At 44.8% G+C, this 20,499-nt stretch overlaps 1 protein-coding gene across 1 annotated transcript in view; it reads left to right on the top strand.

The window, feature by feature from the left end:
• Positions 1-216: 216 nt before the first annotated feature.
• The window catches only part of PAFAH1B1 (platelet activating factor acetylhydrolase 1b regulatory subunit 1), a 108,145-nt gene continuing 87,862 nt past the window's right edge, over positions 217-20,499 (top strand). The window contains exon 1 of the mRNA XM_050765825.1: positions 217-639. The gene's annotated coding sequence lies outside the window, so the exon portion shown is untranslated. The remainder of the gene's footprint in view (positions 640-20,499) is intronic.

Raw genomic sequence — 20,499 nt, 5'->3', positions numbered from 1 at the left:
CTGGGAAAAAAGAGCCTTTCCCAAGGTTACAGAAGCGTGCCGAGCGTGAGAAGCAGCACCTCGCGCGCAGACTCGCCCGCCGGCCCGGGGGCACCGCGGAGCCGCCCACCCGCTAGAAGGCAGTGCGGTCCCGGCTCGGCCCAGCCCGGCGCATGCGCCGCAGCCCCTCCTCCGCTCCCGGCGCCCGCCCCTCCCTCTTCCTGGCGGGTCTGGGGCGGCGGCGGCGGCGGTGGCGGCGGCGGCGGCGGCGCGGTGACGTCAGGGCGTTGGGGCAGCTCCTGTGACAGACGGAGCTGGAGCGGCGGGGCGGCGGCGGAGTCCGGCGGCCGGGAGAGCGAGTGAGCGAGCGGAGGAGCAGCGACCCGGGGGTCTAGGGAGCGAGAAGGAGAAGGAGGGGAGCGCCCGGGCGCGAGCGAGAGAAACCGCGAGCGCCGAGCTTGGGCTCGAGCCCCGGAACGGCTGAGGAGCTCGCCCGCTCCCCTCCCCTCCCCCTCCCCGGGCCCGGGCCCAGCGCGCCATCCTCCCCCCCTCCTTCCCTCCCTCCCTCCTTCCTCCCTCCCCTCTCCCTCCCCCTCCCCCGCCGGTGGATGGGAGTGAAGGACGGAAGAGGCCCTGCGGAGGCGGCGGTGCAGCGCTCCGGTAAGGCGGCGCGGGTCTGCGCCCTCCCCTCTGTCTCCTCCACCGCGCCCGGGCGGCTGCAGGCCGGACCCGGCGGCCTGACGATGTGGCTGCGCCGGTCCCCTCCCTCCCATTCTCCCCTCCCCCTGCCGCCGCCGCCGCCGCCTCCTCCTTCTTCTTCTCTCCTCGCTCTCAAAATGGCGGCCGCGACGGCCGTTGAGTGAGAGACCCGGAGGAGGAGGACTGTCCGGGGAGGGCGCTGCCCTCGCTGCTCTCCTCCCGGGCCCGGCTTTGGGGGCTGCCGGCGCCGCTGCGACCCTCCCCGCGGCCCTCCCCAGGAAGGGATCGCCCTCCTCCCTGGGTGACTTAGCAAGAAAAGTATTCTTGGGTAGGAAGGGCGTGGGGACCAGGTAGCTCTCTGATCCCGGGGAAAGGGCTCGGCCCTGCTCTCTCCGGCCGCAGAGACGAGCACCGCAGTCCCCACCCCACCCTCAGTTGTGGGCTCGGGGACCGGCTCAGCCCCTCGCCGCCGGGGCACCCATTGGGCCTTCCAGGCATTCCGTCCCCGACTGGTCCTTAAGATGGGGTGGACCAGCGGAGGGTGGCCCAGCGTCTCCCCGGCCCCCAGTGCGGCGGTCCAGCCTCAGCACCCGCCGAGGAGAGGCAGCCCGGCCCACCGGGCAATCCGCAGCATCCACCCACCGAATCTGGCAGGATTTTCTTTCTGCCACCGGCTCCTCGATCGGGAGTTGCCTTTTGATGCTGTTAACATTCAGCTTCGAGGCTCCCTGCCATTCCCCTTCATCTAATCTCCTCTCCCTGCCCCTTTGGGAAACGCAGTGCCTGTGCATATTTACCCTCTTAGCCTCCCACACGAGAAAATGCCTTTGAGGTGGTCGGCACATTTTGACTCTGCCCCTCTAAACGTAACAGTAGACGGGAAGAGGTTTTCAGTATTTAGTAGGAGAGAGCAAGGTACCTTCGCTTTATTTGTTAGGCTGCCTTTCTTCAGTGACTTAGCAAGAAACTCCTTGGGAAGAGGGCAGGAATTTTTCTTTTGGGGTTTCGGCCCAATTTATATCAGTCTTTTGGTTAAGAAAATATGCCTTTGAAGAGGAGGACCAGATTTGTGGTCTCGTTCTCAATGGGCGATGTCATGCCAAGGTCCCCCCTCCCTCTTTCCTTAAGTGGCAGTCCGGACAAATAGAGATACTACTGTTATTCTCATCTCTCCTTTAAGCACACAGTCTTTGAGATTCATAAGGTTTTAAACGCCAAACAAAAAATTTATGCCATTTTTGGCAATTCTGTTTTTGTTGGGGGAGTGGGTTATTTTGTGTGAATTTCTTTTCGAGGCTAGGGCGGAGGAGAGACACTGCTTGGGCCTTTCATACCAGTAATAATGTCATCCCTCCCTTTTTGCCACAGGAGTGTTTGCTTTTTTTTTTTTTTTTTTTTTTTTTTTTTTTGCTGCAGCAGGGCTTGATCGCTGCGGGGTCCAGTCTCATAATCAGGAAAATTTCCTGTTGACTGTGTCATAGTGATGTTGAATATATAGTAAAAGCTTTTACTTAAAAAATTCTGATTTGGTTTTAAGGCATCAGCTAGCTTTTAATCTCTAACGGGTGTCTTTTAGGACACGGTTTCACAAAATAATTGGCAGTTGGAAATTGCAGTTTTTAATAAAGCAGAAGAGTAATCTGTATTTAGGGTGATTTCTTTCGTGTTCATTAATGATCATTGTTTGGATTGCTCAGAAGGGGGGAATCTCCTAAAAGAAATTTAAGGCTGGTATATATTTTTTAAAACCAGAAAGGAACCCAATTTTTCACATGAAGTATTTCTGTATATGCTGATTTTGATGGAGCAAGCCCTACGTTGGTACCTCCCCCCACATCCTTTTTTTAAAAAATGGGCTAATATTTGTGGATGCTGTGAACAGCCATTGAGCCGAGAAGACTGGGTGGAGTAAGGGAGCAGAAGCTGTGAAATGCTGGATTGCCCTTTCAGAGCGTCTTTCTCTAGCTTGTGTTTTGTAAGGTTATTTGATATGAATGGTTGCTACAACTAAGTAATTTCTCTGTCGTAAATCTTAAAATCTAATGTTTTCCACCTTTTTTTCATGATGGGCATTGAATGATTGGAATAAAAAGCAATGTCCTTGCTTTAAAATAGACACTTATTGTCTCTGTATTTGTCCCTGTGTGTGTATATATTAATATATAAAGATACACATACATCTACACTCTTGTTGATGTTTTTTATTCTAATCATATAAGTATAAATTAATGTCAGAAATATTTGGCAAGAAATAGGAGGTACAGGAAAACTGCAAAAATCTAAGAAGAATACTGCAGTTGTTTTACTTAAAACAGTAAATCTATTTGCGATTTTAAAATAGTGAACATAAAAGGTGGGAAAAAAAGGAAAAGATAATTTGCACGAAAGGCCCTTTGGACCTTTTCTCTTGTGTTGCTCCTTGAAAGGGACCTTTTTGTGAGATACTGTCATAAGAGGGTAGGTCATTTTAATGCCTTGTATCAAGCATTCACATGAGTAGACATCTTCAAAAGAATTTCACCTATATGTGGTAAATGTGATTTTGATTTAGCCTTATGAATGCTTGTCAGTGTATGATTTGTTTTTGCATTTTTGTTCTTTTTAATATGATTAGAAAGTAGAAGAGTTAGTATGGTGAGGAAATGAGTAAGGTTGGGAATGATAATTCACTTTATTATGTGTCTGACATATCCCTATTCCTACTGTTTGTAGGTATCAAAGCACACTAAGGTCCAGGTGCAATGGCTCACGCCTGTAATCTCAGCACCGGGGAGCCGAGGCGGGTGGATCACCTGAGGTCAGGAGTTGGAGACCAGAATGACCAATATGGTGAAACCCTGTCTCTACTAAAAATAAAAAAAATTAGCCGGGTGTTGTGCCATGCGCCTGTAGTCCCAGCTGCTTGGGAGGCTGAGACAGGAGAATGGATTGAACCCGGGAGGCGGAGGTTGCAGTGAGCCGAGATCACGCCACTGCACTCCAGCCTAGGTGACAGAGCAAGACTCCGTCAGAAACAAACAAAACCCTACACACTAAGAGTGGTGATTTTTCAATAGCTTATTAATCAGGAGCTTAAGATAATTTGATGTAAATAAGAGAGCTTTAGTTCCAAGTGTATGTAGTGTATGTAGTGTTTTTTGATACATGTTGAAGAATGTTATGCTTAATTTGTACATTAATTTTTAAAATTATTCATAGTTCTTATATACAACTTTTAATGAGGTTGGAAGGAATTTTTTAGTACAATTATTTGTTACCTATTTTTCCAGATAAAATATCTCCAGTTAAAGAGATTTTGAGATGTTTCTGGGAAGGAAAAATCAGAACCATAATTTTTGGTTTTCTATTTAGAACGTTCGTGTCTGGTTTTTCGTTTTTTTTTTTTTTTGAGGTGGAGTCTTGCTCTCTTGCCCAGGCTGGAGTGCAGTGGCGTGATCCGGCTCACTGTAACCTCTGCCTTCTAGGTTCAAGCGATTCTCTTGCCTCAGCCTCTGGAGTAGTTGGGATTACAGGCGCCTGCCGCTACACCTGGTTAATATTTGTATTTTTAGTAGAGATGGGGTTTCACCATGTTGGCCAGGTTGGTCTTGAACTCCTGACCTCGTGATCCGCCTGCCTCTGCCTCCTAGAGTTCTGGGATTACAGGCATGAGCCACCACGCCCTTCCCTATTTTCAATTTTTAAAAATAATATAAATGTCTCGCTCTCAGTTGTATACTAAATGACAGAGACAGAAAGTGTGTGTGTGTGTGTGTCTGTGTGTGTGAGACTTTATGGCTTATATTTTAAGTATCCAGCAAAAAATAAGACCCTCTTGTTTACACGTGGTTCATCTTATTCATAGTTTGTCATCTTTGTAAATAAGCCATGGACGCTATAGAAATTGTGAACATTAAGATGAAGCTGTCTGGCCAGACACGGTGGCTCATGCTTATAATCCCAGAAATTTGGGAGGCCGAGGCAGGTGGATCTCCTGAGGTCAGGAGTTCAAGACCAGCATGGCCAACATGGTGAAACCCTGTCTCTACTAGAAATACAAAAAAATTAGCCGGGCGTGGTGGCACACACCTGTAGTTACAGCTACTGGGGAGACTGAGGCAGGAGAATCGCTTGAACCCGGGAGGCAGAGGTTTCATTGAGCCGAGATTGCACCATTCCACTCCAGCCTAGGCAACAAGAGCGAAACTCCATCTCAAAAATAAATAAATAAATAAAACAAGATGAAGATATCTTAAAAAACAAACCTAAAGCAAAATCTTAGGGCAGAGTGAATTTTCCATATCTTCCCATTGAGTTCTAAAGCAGTGAGTCATGCGCTCTTTTGCCAAAGGGACTTGAGGCTGGGTTGGTTTTAAACCAAGCTGGCCATTTCTGCTTCTGGTCCTAAAGTATTTTTTACTTGCCTGTATGTCCCTGTTACAAAAAAATTTCATTATGATGGGTAACTTATTTTTATGTGCTTTGGAAAGAGAGAAATAGTTAAGTTTTGAAGTGGAAATTCTTTGCCACTGTTCTTATTATGTCATCTACAATACAACTGTTAATTTTTTTTTTTTAAACTTAGAAAGTTGCTCTATTTAAAATAAAGCTAATGGTATATAATATGAGCTCTGAAAAAAGGCGAACCTACCGTTCTCCAGAAGATGTTTAGCTGTAAATTGAATCCTCGTCATTGAAGGCCAAACATTTTGAGAAATCTGTATTTCATGAAGAAAGATGCTGCATTATGTAAGCATAATAGTTAACTGCAGTGAAGGCTTTTTGGGTTGTTCTGACTTTGTTTCTGATTTGATGTGGCACTTTTTGGCTAGTCATTGAAATGGAACCTTAGTTTAACTTCTGTTACATACGTAATTTTTAACCTTGGCATGGCAGTTATAGAATTTAATTGATATTTGTGAAATGCTTTGTATTCATTGGTGGCAGGCATCGTAAGCACTTATTATTTTATTTCTTGTTTTCTTTTTAAAAGATGGTGGCTTGTTGTTGAAACTTACCTAGATAGGACTAATCTGCATTTGTCAAGGATGCTTCTGGAACGGTACTCTCTATTGTCATTTAACATTGTCATAAACATTTCTCTAGAACTTTATAAATATTGAGCTTGGTACTCATTTTCATTTGTTCTTCTGTCAGCTGCTTTTTGAGGTAGATTGGTATTTTTACGGATGAGAGAACTAAAAATCCAGAGAATTTTCCTGTCGAATGTTAGGCTAGTGACTAGAATAAGGTAAATATTGTAGTCACAGAACTCTTGGGTACTGCTTTGTAAGATCACACGTTCCTTCTTTCTATAACGATTGGACTCCTTAATCTTTGTTAATCTCTTCTAAAATGGTGAAAGTTGGTGGCATTTATTGCCTACATCATTTAAATTGGCGTTTATTAACATATGGTCTTGTGTTGTTGACTGCTTTGCATGCATAAGCCTTTTGGCATTTGAGTAGCTTCTCCCAAAAATGCCTAATACTGCTTTACAGATAGTATTAGTAAGTAAATAAGTACTAGTTGCATTTGACTGAACGAACGATTATATGAAAGGAAATGTGCTATCCTGAAGATCTCTGTAATAGCTCCAGAGATCTCGAGAGAATTAAGGTGATGGAAGGAAGAGTGGCCGCCTTTCCTATATGGAGATTTTATGTTCTCTGAGGGAACGGTATTACACTTTGACAGAATTCCTTTTTTTTTTTTTTTTGAGATGGAGTCTCGGTCTGTCGCCCAGGCTGGAGTGCAGTGGCACGATCTCGGCTCACTGCAAGCTCCGCCTCCTGGGTTCACGCCATTCTCCTGCCTCAGCCTCCCGAGTAGCTGGGATTACAGGCGCCCGCCACCTCGCCTGCTAGTTTTTTTTTTTTTTTTTGTATTTTTTAGTAGAGATGGGGTGTCACCGTGTTAGCCAGGATGGTCTTGATCTCCTGACCTTGTGATCCGCCTGTCTCGGCCTCCCAAAGTGCTGGGATTACAGGCTTGAGCCACTGCGCCTGGCCCAGAATTGTTAAGTATAAAAAGTGAATTAACTCAACTGGACAAATTACCTATACATTTTGATTATCTGCTTTTGGGGCTCTTATGTTAAACAAGAATTGACAGTTAACTGAGGCCATTCAGAAGTTTTCTGAGACTTTTTACAAAAGTAAAATTAAGAATCTTTGAATATTTTAAGAAATTTAATTTTTGAAAGCATTGTAGAAAGTTATATGTTTATTAAAATTTTACAGTGTGGATTAATCCATTTTTAACCTTTTTTTTTTTTTTGAGGTAAGAGTCTCACTCTATCACCCACTCTGGAGTGCAGTGGCTCCATCTCAGCTCACTGCAACCTCCGCCTCCTGGGTTCAAGCGATTCTCATGCCTCAGTCTTCTGAGTAGGTGGGACCACAGGTGCATACCACCACGGATGGCTAATTTTTGTGTTTTTACTAGAGAACTCCTGGCCTCAAGTGATCCGCCTGAGTTGGCCTCCCAACGTGCTGGGATTACAGGTGTGAGTCACCACGCCCAGCCCAATCCATTTTTAATCTAAGGCAAAGATAGAAGAATATGTTTTATGGGCTGAGTGCGGTGGCTCATGCCTGTAATCCCAGCACTTTGGGAGGCCAACGTGGGCAGAAGGCGATCAGGAGTTCCAGACCAGCCTGGCCAACATGGTGAAACCCTGTCTCTACTAAAAATACAAAAATTAGCCAGGTGTGGTGGCAGGCGCCTGTAATCCCAGGTACTAGGGAGACTGAGACGGGAGAATCACTTGAACCCAGGAGGCGGAGGTTGCAGTAAGCTGAGATTGTGCCATTGCACTCCAGCCTGGGCAACAGGAGTGAAACTCTATCTCAAAAAAAAAAAAAAGAATATGTTTTATGATATGCTAGTGTTTTATCTATTTCTCTTTTCTTCTCTTTTCATATTTTTATAAAAAATATGCTAACTACAAAAGAAAGAAGGTGGAGATAAATGAGTCAGATGTTTTGATTATTTAGTATTTTGGTTAAGTTTTCTTTTTCTTTTTGAGACGGAGTCTTGCTCTGTTGCCCAGACTGTAGTATGGTGGCGCGATCTCGGCTCACTGCAACCTCCGCCTCCTGGGTTCAAGCGATTCTCCTGCCTCAGCCTCCCTAGTAATAGCTGGAGTTAACAGGCGTGTGCCACCACGCCCGGCTAATTTTTTATTGTTAGTAGAGACGGGGTTTCGCCGTAATGGTCAGGCTGGTCTCAAACTCCTGACCTCAGGTGATCCGCCCACTTTGGCCTCTGAAATTGCTAGGATTACAGGTGTGAGCTACCATGCCTGGCCTTGGTTAACTTTTTATGGGTGAGAAAAGGCTATACATTTAGCATAGTCGGAGAAAATGAAATAATTTGTTGACTAAACCCATATATGAATATTTATTTATTTATTTATTTATCTTTCGAGAATAAGTCTCGCTCTTGTTGCCCAGGCTGGGGTGCAATGGTGCGATCTTGGCTCTCTGCAGCCTCTGTCTTTTGGGTTCAAACAATTCCCCTGCCTCAGCCTCCTGAGTAGCTGGGATTACAGGCATCTGCCACCATGCCCGGTGAAGTTTTTTGTATTTTTAGTAGAGATGGGGTTTCACCTTATTGGCCAGACTGGTCTCGAATTCCTGACCTAGTGATCTGCCCTCCTTGGCCTCCCAAAGTGCTGGGATTACAGGCGTGAACCACCGTGCCCAGCCACACCTGGCTAATTTTTGTTCTTTTATTTTTTTGTTTTTTGAGACGGAGTCTCACAATCTTGTCGCCCAGGCGGAGTGCAATGGCGCGATCTCGTCTGTCTTCAACCTCCGCCTCCTGGATTCAAGCAATTCTCCTGCCTCAGCCTCCCAAGTAGCTGAGATTACAGGTGCCTGCCACCACGCCTGGCTAATTTTTGTATTTTTAGTAGAAATGGGGTGTCACCATGTTGGCCTGGCAGGCCTTGAACTCCTGACCTCAGGTGATCCTCGTGCCTCGGCCTCCCAAAGGGCTGGGATTACAGGTATGCACCACTGCGTCCTGCCTAATTTTTGTATTTTCTGTAAGAAGTGAGGTCTCGTCACGTTGCCCAGGCCAGTCTCAAACTCCTAGCCTAAGCAAACTGCCTCAAGCCATCTGCTCACCTCAACCTTTCGGTGTGCTGGGATTACAGGCATGAGCCACTGCTCTCAGCCTAAGAAAAAATATTTTTAAAGTTGACAAATGTAGAAATAAGGAGCTAAGATTTGTCAAAGAGATGAATAAGTAATGAAATATTCTGGTTATCAAAGTTTATCATATATGAATGAACAGTGAAAAAATTGGAAATAACAGAATTAACAAATTTTAATTTGTCTTTAATGGTTCAGCAGTCACTTAAAAATTTTTACAGTATTACCATAATGCTATAATCTTTATCATCACAAATCCCAACGTAAAAATAAAAAAAACCCCACATAATAAAATGATTATTCATGCTTTCTGGCTCTTCGACTCGGGCTAAATAAGTGTTCTGCATAATGTATGTCCTTAAAGAGAAATTATCTCCACCTACTGAAAAAAAGAAAGAAAACAGCAAGGACCTGTAAATGTGAGAGTTTCAACAGGCCTGTAGTTCCCATTTTTATGGAAGCATCATAATACCACCCCAAGACATCAAATGCCACTAGCACAGAAGACACCTAAGATCCGAAGTTCTTAGAAGAATATTGCTTTTAAAAACAGCAGAAGTAATACTTTACGTGGCACTCAACCTTGACTTTTTTCTTTCTTCCTCTATATTCAATTACCTTGTCTTGCCAATTTTACCTTCTCAATATTTGTTGAGTTAGTCCCCTTCTATCCATACTTACCATTACTACTACTACCATCATAGTTCACATAATCTCTTACCCAACAAATTTCACATAGTCTCTCTAACTCTTGTTTTGCCCTGTTAACATCTTTGTGCTACGTAGTCCCCAGTCATCTATCTAAAATGAAATCTGACCATATCACACTTCGCTACTTAAAAAGAACCGGTCCTTGGCTCCCTTTGTATTTATTTAACAAATATTTACTTAGCACTTACTAATATGCCAGGCACTGTTTTAAGTGCTTTACAAATACTCCTTTACTCCTCACAACACTCTAGGAGAATTTAGCGAGCCCTTTGTAACAGCTTTGTAAATAGCAGAGCTAAAAGTCTAACCTCAGGTACGGAGGCTCCACAGTTGGGGCTTTCAGCCATCCTACTGTGCTGACTCCCTCTTTCCTGTAGTCCACATACTTTCACACAGTTTTCAAGGTCTTTGATCACTTCGTTTCATTTCTAATCAAGCCCCACCTTACTCAGTCTAGTATATATATGCCTTCTCCCTCCCCACTGTGTGATCTTTATGATTCTACTCCTGCTGTTCTCTCTGTCTAGAGCAACCTCTAGTATCTCAGAACAGAGTGCAGTGAATACATTTTGACAAAAGAATGATTTTTTTTTTTTTTTTTTTTTTTTGAGACAGGGTCTGGCCCTGTTGCCCAGGCTGGAGTGCAGTGGCTAACTACAACTCTGCAAATCCTGTGCTCAAGCAGTCTTCTCGCCTCAGCCTCCCAAGTAGCTGGGTCTACAGGCCCATGCCACCATGTCCGGGTAATTTTTGTATTTTTCAAAATATAGGCCAGGTGCGGTGGCTCACGCCTATAATTCCAGCACGTGGGGAGGCCGAGGCAGGTGGATCACCTGAGGTCAGGAGTTCGAGACCAGCCTGGCTAACATGGTGAAACCCCGTCTCTACTAAAAATTAAAAAAAATTAGCTGGGCATGGTGGCGGATGCCTGTAGTCTCAGCTACTTGGGAGGCTGAGGCAGGAGAATTGCTTGAACCCAAGAGGTGGAGGTTGCAGTGAGCTGAGATTGCAGCACTCTACTCCAGCCTGAGCAACAAGAGCAAAACTCTTGTCTCAAGAAAAAAAAAAAAGTATGTATATGTGTATACACACACACACACACACACACACACACACACACGTTGTTTTTATTCAATTTCATAAGAAGGGGGAAAATCTTCATTGACATTGGGTACTTTGAAATTTTCTCCAGATTCTTTTTTTTTTTTTTGGAGACGGAGTCTCTGTCTCCTAGACTGGAGTGCAGTGGTGCGATCTCGACTCGTTGCAACCTCCACCTCCCAGGTTCAAGTGCTTCTGCCTCAGCCTCCTGAGTAGCTGGGATTACAGGTGTGCGCAACCACGCTCGGCTAATTTTTGTGTTTTTAGTAGAGATGGGGTTTCACCCTGTTGGTCAGGCTGGTCTCGACCTCCTGACCCCATGATCATCCCACCTTGGCCTCCCAAAGTGCTAGGATTACAGGCATGAGCCATTGCACCCGGCCAGTTTTTTTTGAGATGGAGTTTGACTCTTGTCACCCAGGAGTATAATGGCGCAATCTTGGCTCATTGCAACCTCCACCTCCTGGGTTCAAGAGCTTTTCCTGCCTTAGCCTCCTGAGTAGCTGGGATTACAAGCGTGTGCTACCACGCCTGGCTAATTTTTGTATTTCTAGTAGAGACGGGGTTTCACCATATTGGCCAGGCTTGTCTCCAACTCCTGACCTCCGATCCCCCCACCTCGGCATCCCAAAGTGCTGGAGTTACAGGTGTGAGCCACCGCACCTTGCCAAGATTCTTAATAAAATGATTAAATGGCTAGGAAAGTCATTGTACTTGCTATTTTAAAGCTGTCATGAGTTGTTATGGTATACCTTGTATATGATCTATGTCACTTAGGCTATTGCACAGCCCATCAGATCTCCCCACTGAAAACAGCCAAAAGATGATGCTTGATCTGAATCTTAAAGAATGAATAATTGGGCCAGGCATGGTGGCTCATGCCTGTAATCCCAGCACTTTGAGAGACTGAGGTGGGTGGATCACTTGAGGTCAGGAGTTCGAGACCAGCCTGGCTAACGTGGTGAAGCCCTGTCTCTATTAAAAATACACAAGCTGGGCGTGGTGGCTCACGCCTGTAATTGCAGCACTTTGGGAGGCTGAGGTGGGCGGATCACGAGGTCAGGAGATCAAGACCATCCTGGCTAACATGGTGAAACCCCGTCTCTACTAAAAATACAAAAAATTAGCCAGGCGTGGTGTCGGGCGCCTGTAGTCCTAGCTACTCGGAGGCTGAGGCAGGAGAATGGCGTGAACCCGGGAGGCGGAGCTTGCAGTGAGCCGAGATCGCGCCACTGCACTCCAGCCTGGGCGACAAAGTGAGACTCCGTCTCAAAAAAAAAAAAATAAATACAAATAAAAATACACAAATTAGGTGGGTGTGGTGGTGCATGCCTGTAATCCCAGCTACTCGGGAGGCTGAGGCTGGAGAATCGCTTGACCCGGGAGGAGTATTGGAGTGAGCTGAGATGGCCACTGCGCTCCAGACTGCTGAGCGACAGCAAGACTCTGTCTCAAAAAAAAAAAAAAAAGAATAATTGGAGTGAACGTGGGAGGTCGTTTTAGGTAGCGGGAACAGCAACAGCAACATACATAGTCAGAAAAGCTTGAGAAACTATTTTGTGTATGCTGGTAATAGTTTGGAAGAGGGTATTGTAGAATTTGAGATTGGAGAGGCATGTCTGAGCCAGATTGATGTAATTTGTATATTCTGTATAGCTTGTAGGCAAGTTGGAAGTCATTAAACAATTTCAAGCAAAAACAAACATTGTGAGATGATGTGTATTTTAGAGAGATTATGTGGATGGCAATGAGGAATGTGGATTTTGGAGGTCATGTAGACCTTTTCAGGAAATAACGATTAGTGCTTGAAGCAAGACAGTGACAATGAAGGTTGCTGAGTGGGAAAAAGGTTTAGGAGGTCCAGGTGTGAATGAGTAGCGTGATGGGAGAGGCAAGTTTAAGCAATTCAGATTTGTAGTTTGGGTGACTGAGTGGAACTGAGAAACTAGGTGTTATTAGCCAAAGCAGAGAATAAGAGGAGGAGTTGTATAGAATATTACATAAAGCAGCCAGATAAATGTTCCTGAAACACAGTTTTCAAGTCACTTTGTTGCCAGAAACCCATCATCAGCTTTTTACTGTCTTTAATGAAAATGCAAAGAACACAATGGCAAAACATGGTACTGAATAGGTGTTTGTTGACTCCTAAATGGGCACTCAAATACTTTTCTTACATGGCCTGGCTTTTCATCCTTTTTCTTATTGCCTTCCACGTCTACTGTGATTCGGCTTTGGGAAGATATTTTCTGTTCCTTTTGCTACTTTGTTCCTGCCCCACCCCCCTTATGCTTCAAATATGCCTACCACGTTTTCCATTTCCAGGCAGTCTGTTCTAATTTTTCCACCTGGAAGAAACTTTCTTTTCTCTGAGTTCGTAATCTTATAATAAGTACCTATTTTTCTTTTATAGCATATATAAAATATATTATCTGACTTGTCAAGTGAGTTAATGCATTTAAAGAGTCTAGGAATGACACCTGGAACATAGTAAGTACTCAATAAATGTTGTTACGGTGATGATTGGTGGTGATGATGATTAAGATGAGGTGACCTTTACTTTCTGCTTTCTTGTGATGGCAAAAATGATTTGTTGTCTATCCTTGGACACTAGGAAAGCAAAGTCGTTTACTTTGCTTATGTATATAAAAGTGCAAAAGTGAAATGATTCTTGAGCTGTAGGTGAGGGATATACAAAGGTAGACAAGCCCTTACATATTGACTGTTTTGTTAAGCTTCACCACAGTTGTTTGAGGTAGTTGGTAGTATTGGTCCCTTTTTAAAAAATGGGTAAAGGGGTTAGGAAGTTTGCAAATTTCCCCAAGGTCACACAGTTTGTAAGGAGCCAGATTGATGTATGAATCTTAACTATTCGACTCCAAAGTTCTTCACAGGAGGGCTTCATATATGTAGGACTTACCCTTCAGGGCTTTCATTTCATTTATATTTCCAACTTGTTACCTGTCAGAAAGCCTATCATGAGACCTATGCCCAATGAAAAAAGTGCTTTTTGAGTTTTCTTTTTTTTTTTTTGAGACGGAGTCTCGCTCTGTCGCCCAGGCTGGAGTGCAGTGGCCCGATCTTGGCTCACTGCAAGCTCCGCCTCCCGGGTTCACGCCATTCTCCTGCCTCAGCCTCCCGAGTAGCTGGGACTACAGGCGCCCACAACCGCGCCCGGCTAATTTTTTGTATTTTTAGTAGAGACGGGGTTTCACCGTGGTCTCGATCTCCTGACCTTGTGATCCGCCCGCCTCGGCCTCCCAAAGTGCTGGGATTACAGGCGTGAGCCACCGCGCCCGGCCTTGAGTTTTCTTTAATTTTTTTTTTTTTTTTTTTTTTTTGAGATGAAGTTTCACTCTTGTTGCCCAGGCTGGACTGCAATGGCGCAATTTTAGCTCACTGCAACCTCTACTTCCCGGGTTCAAGCAATTCTTTCTCAGCATCCTGAGTAGCTGGAATTGTGGGCGTCTGCCACCAAGCCCAGCTAATTTTTGTATTTTTAGTAGAGATGGGGTTTCACCACATTGGCCAGGCTGGTCTTGAACTCCTGACTTCAGGCCCGCCTTGGCCTCCCGAAGTGCTGGGATTACAGGTGTGAGCCACTATGCCTGCTAAAGTTTTATTTTGTGTATTTATAGTTTAATTTATTTTTTATTTTTATTTTGGAATATGTCAAATATTAAAAGTACCTGCAGTAATATAACAAAATAGCCATGTAACTATTACCAGAATTGACAATTGACAGATGTTAATTAACATTTTGTCATATTTGCTTCAGAGCGGTTTTTTTTTTTTTTTTTTTTTTTTTGAGATGGAGTCTTGCTCTGTCACCAGGCTGGAGTGCAGTGGCGTGATCTTGGTTCACTGCAAGCTCCGCCTCCCAGGTTCATGCCATTCTCCTGCCTCAGCCTCCCGAGTAGCTGGGACTACAGGTGCCCGCCACCAGCCCCGGCTAATTTTTTGTATTTTTAGTAGAGACAGGGTTTCGCCATGTTAGCGAGGATAGTCTTGATTTCCTGACCCTAGTGATCCACCTGCCTCAGCCTCCCATAGTGCTGGAATTATAAGCGTGAGCCACCACACTCGGCCTAGAGCTTTTTTTAAGAAGACATTATTACAGTTGATGTCTTTTTGTTTTTTATTTTGAGACAGAGTCTTGCTCTGTCACCAAGCTGGAGTGCAGTGGTGCAATCTCCGCTCACTGCAACCTCAGCTTCCGGGGTTCAAGAGATTCCCCTGCCTCAGCCTCCTGAGTAGATGGGACTGCAGGCATGCACCACTACGTCCAGCTAATTTTTTTGTGTGTTTTAGTAGAGACGGGGTTTCACCATGTTGGCCAGGATGGTCTCTATCTCCTGAACTCGTGATTCACCTGCCTAGGCCTCCCAAAATGCTGTGATTACAGGTGTGAGCCACCATGCCCGGCCTTTTTTTTTTTTTTTTTTTTTTTCTTTTTTTTTTCCTTTTTTGAGATGGAGTCCCGCTCTGTCACCCAGGCCGGAGTGCAGCGGCACCATCTCGGCTCACTGCCGCCTCCACCTCCTAGGTTCAAGCGATTCTCTGCTTCAGCCACCCGAGTAGTTGGGATCACAGGCCTGTACCACCACACCCGGCTCATTTTTGTACTTTTAGTAGAGACAGGGTTTCACCATGTTGACCAGGCTGGTCTCAAACTCCGGGCCTCAAGTGATCCTCCTGCCTCAGCCTCCCAAGGTGCTGGGATTACAGGCGTGAATCACCACACCTGGCTTGATGTCCCTTTTGTACTTCTTTCCAATCGTGTCCGCCTTCCTCTTCTCAGTAGTAAAGTTTCTAAATGTTGTATGTAGCCCTTTGTTTCATGTTTTTATGCATTTGCATTTGGGTGTATCCATAAACAATATATAGTAGTGCTTTATAGATTGTTAGAATTTACATGAATATTCTACTGTATATCTATATTAATCTACTTGGTTTTCTTTCCTGTTTTTTAGATGCATTATTGATATATATAGATCTAGTTTGGTTGTATAATTTCTTATATATGATACCATATTTTCTTTTTTTTTTTTTTTGTGAGACAAAGTCTCACTTTCTTGTCCAAGCTGGAGTGCAGTGGCGCAATCTCAGCTCACTGCAACCTCCACCTCCCGGATTCAAGCGATTCTTCTCCCTCAGCCTCCTGAGTAGCTGGAACTACAGACACGCACCACCATGCTCGGCTAATTTTTGTATTTTTAGTAGAGACGGGGTTTCACCATGTTGGCCAGGCTGGTCTTGAACTCCTGACCTCGTGATCTACTGGCCTCAGCCTCTCAAAGTGCTGGGATTACAGGCGTGAGCCACCACACCTGGCCCTATACCATATTTTCTTTATGTTTAGACTACAGAAATGGGCAATTAGGTTGTTTACAGCTTTTTACTATTACAGACAATGCTGCAGTGAACATAAGGAAGGTATTTGCTAATGAGATAATATGATGTGTGTGTTTGGGGTGGGCGTGGTGGCTCATGTCTGTAATCTCAACACTTTGGGAGGCCAGAGCAGGGGATCGCTTGAGGCCAGGAATTTGGCACCTGCCTGGGCAACATAATGAGACCCTGTCTTTACAAAAAATAAATTAGCCGGATGTGGCGGTGTGTGCCTGTGGTCCCTAGGAGTTTGAGACTGCTGTGAGCTGTGCTTGTGCCTCTGCACTCCAACCTGGACAACAGGGTGAGACCTCATCTCTAAAAATTAAAAATGATTTGTTTTTGCACTGCAGAATTCAAATCATTAGGTTTTATTTAATTAGGTTAATTAAATAAAATATTTCTTCTTTGGTGATATTTATGCCTTGAGTTGAATAAAGAGAATGGATAATATTATTGCATCAATTTTAGAGTATAAATTTCTTTTTTTTTCTTTTTTTTTTTTTTTTTTGAGACGGAGTCTCGCTCTGTCTCCCAGGCTGGAGTGCAGTGGCCGGATCTCAGCTCACTGCAAGCTCCGCCTCCCGGGTTCCCGCCATTCTCCTGCCTCAGCCTCCCGAGTAGCTGGGACTACAGGCGCCCGCCACCTCGCCCGGCTAGTTTTTTGTATTTTTTTTAGTAGAGACGGGGTTTCACCGTGTTAGCCAGGATGGTCTCGATCTCCCGACCTCGTGATCCGCCCGTCTCGGCCTCCCAAAGTGCTGGGATTACAGGCTTGAGCCACCGCGCCCAGCCTAGAGTATAAATTTCTAAACTGTTCCATTTTCTTCCGTCTCTTCAACCATTCAAACAACCCGACCGGGCGCGGTGGCTCAAGCCTATAATCCCAGCACTTTGGGAGGCCGAGATGGGCGGATCACGAGGTCAGGAGATCGAGACCATCCTGGCTAACACGGTGAAACCCCGTCTCTACTAAAAAATACAAAAAACCAGCCAGGCGAGGTGGCGGGCGCCTGTAGTCCCAGCTACTCGGGAGGCTGAGGCAGGAGAATGGCGTAAACCTGGGAGGCGGAGCTTGCAGTGAGCTGAGATCCGGCCACTGCACCCCAGCCTGGGCGACAGAGCGAGACTCCGTCTCAAAAAAAAAAAAAAAAAACAAACCCATATTTATTTATTATCTAGCCTGGGGTTGAATACTGGCAGCCTTATATTTCTCTTTGCATTGATGGTTAATATTTTTTTGAGCCAACATTTAAAAACTAGCTGTTTTACATAAAGTCTTTATTTTTTGGTTATCTTGTAAAACTAGGAGCTCTCTCAACAGGTGGCCCACATTTTGCCATGACAACTGTTAACCTAAGCTGAATTACAGCTGCCTTCTTGAATTTTTTTTTCCCCCCCGTGCTGGAGATAGGGTCTCATTCTGTTGCTGGGGCTGGTCTCAGACTCCTGGGCTCACGTGATCCCCCTACCTTGGCCTGCCAAAGTTCTGGGATTGCAGGAGTGAGCCACTGCACCCAGCCCCAGCTGCCTTCCTTTAGATGAGCATAAGCTCTCCAGTGCAACAAGTTTCTGGTATTCTCTGTTGGTGTTTATTATTGCCCTTATATTGTTTATGGTGGAGAAATACTTCTCTATTGATAATGTTTCTTTCAAAAATGACAAAAAGTATAGCTTGACAGCTGTAATATTCAAGAAAAGTGGAAAAGAGTATATTTTTCTGGAAATGAAGAATTTTTTTTTTTTTTTTTTGAGACGGAGTCTTACTCTGTTGCCCAGGCTGGAGTGCAGTGGCACTATCTCGGCTCCTGCAAACTCCGCCTCCTGGGTTCAAGCAATTCTCCTGTCTTAGCCTCCCGAGTAGCTGGGATTACAGGCGCGAGCCACCAGGCTCAGCTAATTTTTGTATTTTTAGTAGAGACAGGGTTTCACCATGTTGGTCAGGCTGGTCTCGAACTCCTGACCTCGTGATCCGCCCGCCTCAGCCTTCCAAAGTGCTGAGATTACAGGCATGAGCCACTGTGCCCGGGGCCGAAATGAAGAATATTTTAATATATATCTTTTTTAAGACAGAGTCTTGCTCTGTCGCTCATGCTAGAGTGCAGTGGTAGGATCTTGGATCACTGTAGCCTCTGCCTCCTGGGTTCAAGCAATTCTTGTGCCTTAGCCTCCCCAGTTGCTGGGATTATGGGCGTGTGCTACCATGCCCTCCTAATTTTTATATTTTTAGTAGAGACAGGGTTTTGCCATGTTGGCCATCTGGTCTTGAACTCCTGGCCTCAAATTATTTGCCCGCCTCAGCCTCCCAAAGTGGTCAGATTACTGACTTGAGCCACTGTGGCTGGACAGTAATTTTGGTTTTAATTGAACTTTGAAAACACGTCTGTATCACTGGTGTTCCATTTCTAGCCGACTCAGACTTTCACCTGGCAAGTTGGTCTCTGTATTTGATTTGTAACTCCTTATTTAAAGCAAATTTATGAGGATGCATAAAACTACAAAATGCCTCAGATTAAAAGTGAGGAGAAAGAAGAAACAAAAACAAAAGGTAAAGTCCAGTCAGGATATGGGCAAAAAAGGTTTGTTATAATTTTCTTGCTACAGGCAGAGCACAGATTTGACTCTGAGCTTTCTAGGAGCCAGCAGGAGAGAAAAACTTGGTAGTTTATTTTTTTACAGTGTCCTCAAGATAAAAAATAAAGTAGATAGTTCAGAAAGATAGCTAACCACTTGGCACTATCAGGCTAGAACCACTTGGCACTATCATGTCGAATATTTTGGCTTCCCTGGGCCGCACTGGAAGAAAAAGAATTGTCTTGGGCTACACATAAAATACACTAACAGTAGTTGATGAGCTTAAAAAAAGTCACACACAAAAAAGTCAGTGTTTTAAGAAAGCTTACGAATTTGTGTTGGACCACATTCAAAGCCATCCTGGGCTGTGGGTAGCACAAGCTTGGGCTAGAGTTTCTCATGGGGTTCTTATAAAGAGGATTATATTGTAATTATTATTATCCTCTTCAACATCTCTAAGGTAGATGGATGACAAGTATTTAAGTAGTCTTAGTATGGGAGACCAATCACATCACATGAGTCAGTCTTGAAAGAGTGGATAGATTTCTTTCAGTGTCTGATGAGTGGATGAGTTTCCCTCAACCCAGCTTTTTAACCTCCTCGGCAGGTACCTCCATACATCAAATACAGACCATTCATATGTAGGATTTAAATTATTCTGTGAAAATCTAATTTTACCCAGAATAGAATTTGTGGGAGTGACTACATTAAAATCCTTGTTAGAAAATAATTTCAAATCTTCTTCATCCTTGTCTTTCTTCTAATTCAAAGGTGGGTAGAGAATATTCTTCCAGAATATCCAAAAGTGGTAAAACATGAAGAAATATAGAAAAAGGCCAGGCGCGGTGGCTCATGCCTGTAATTCCAGCACTTTGGGAGGCTGAGGCAGGCGGATCATGAGGTCAGGAGTTCGAGACCAGACTGACCAATATGGTGAAACCCTGTCTCCACTATACAAAAATTAGCCCAGTGTGGTTGTGCGCACCTGTAATCCCAGCTGCTCAGGAGGCTGAGGCAGGAGAATCGCTTGAACCTGGGAGGCGGAGGTTACAGTGAGCCAAGATCGCGCAGTGCGCCACTGCACTCCAGCCTGGGCGACAAAGTGAGACTCCGTCTTGGGGCAAAAAAAAAAAGAAAGAAAATAAGAAATATATATATATATATATTTTTTTTTTTTGAGACTGAGTCTCATCGCCCAGGCTGGAGTGCAGTGGCGTGATCTCCACTCACTGCACCCTCCGACTCACCGGCTCAAGCAATTCTCCTGCCTCAGCCTCCTGAGTAGCTGGGATTACACTGGCATGCCACCACACCTAGCTAATTTTTGTATTTTTAGTAGAGACATGGTTTTACCATTTTGGTCAGGCTGGTCTTGAACTTCTTACCTCAGGTGATCTGCCCACCTCAGCCTCCCAAAGTGCTGGGATTACAGGCGTGAGTCACCTCCCTGGCCATTTTTTTTTTTTTTTTTTTTTTTTTGAGACGGAGCCCCTCTCTGTTGCCCAGGAGTGTGCAATGCGCCATCTCAGATCACTGCAATCTCCGCCTCCCGTGTTCAAGCGATTCTCCCTGCCTCAGTCTCCTGAGTAGCTGGAATTACAGGTGCCCACCACTACGGCCAGCTAATTTTTTGTATTTTTAGTGGAGATGGGGTTTCACCATGTTGGCCAGGCTGATCTCAAACTCCTGACCTCAGGTGATCTGCCTGCCTCAGTCTCCCAAAGTGCTGAGATTACAGTCGTGAGCCACCGCATCCAGCCCTAATTTGTTACGTCTTACTTTCAAAGCTTGATTCCTTACAAACATTTGTTGAATGCTAGAAACTGTGCCTGATGCTAAAGATGCAAAGATTGAATTTAGTTTAGTGTTTGCTGCTAAGCAGGTCAGTCTGGTACTAGTGACAACT

This window comes from Macaca thibetana, chromosome 16 (genome assembly GCF_024542745.1).
Source record: "Macaca thibetana thibetana isolate TM-01 chromosome 16, ASM2454274v1, whole genome shotgun sequence".
In the NCBI taxonomy this organism is placed as follows: domain Eukaryota; kingdom Metazoa; phylum Chordata; class Mammalia; order Primates; family Cercopithecidae; genus Macaca; species Macaca thibetana.
This window is presented reverse-complemented; position numbering and strand designations above follow the sequence as displayed.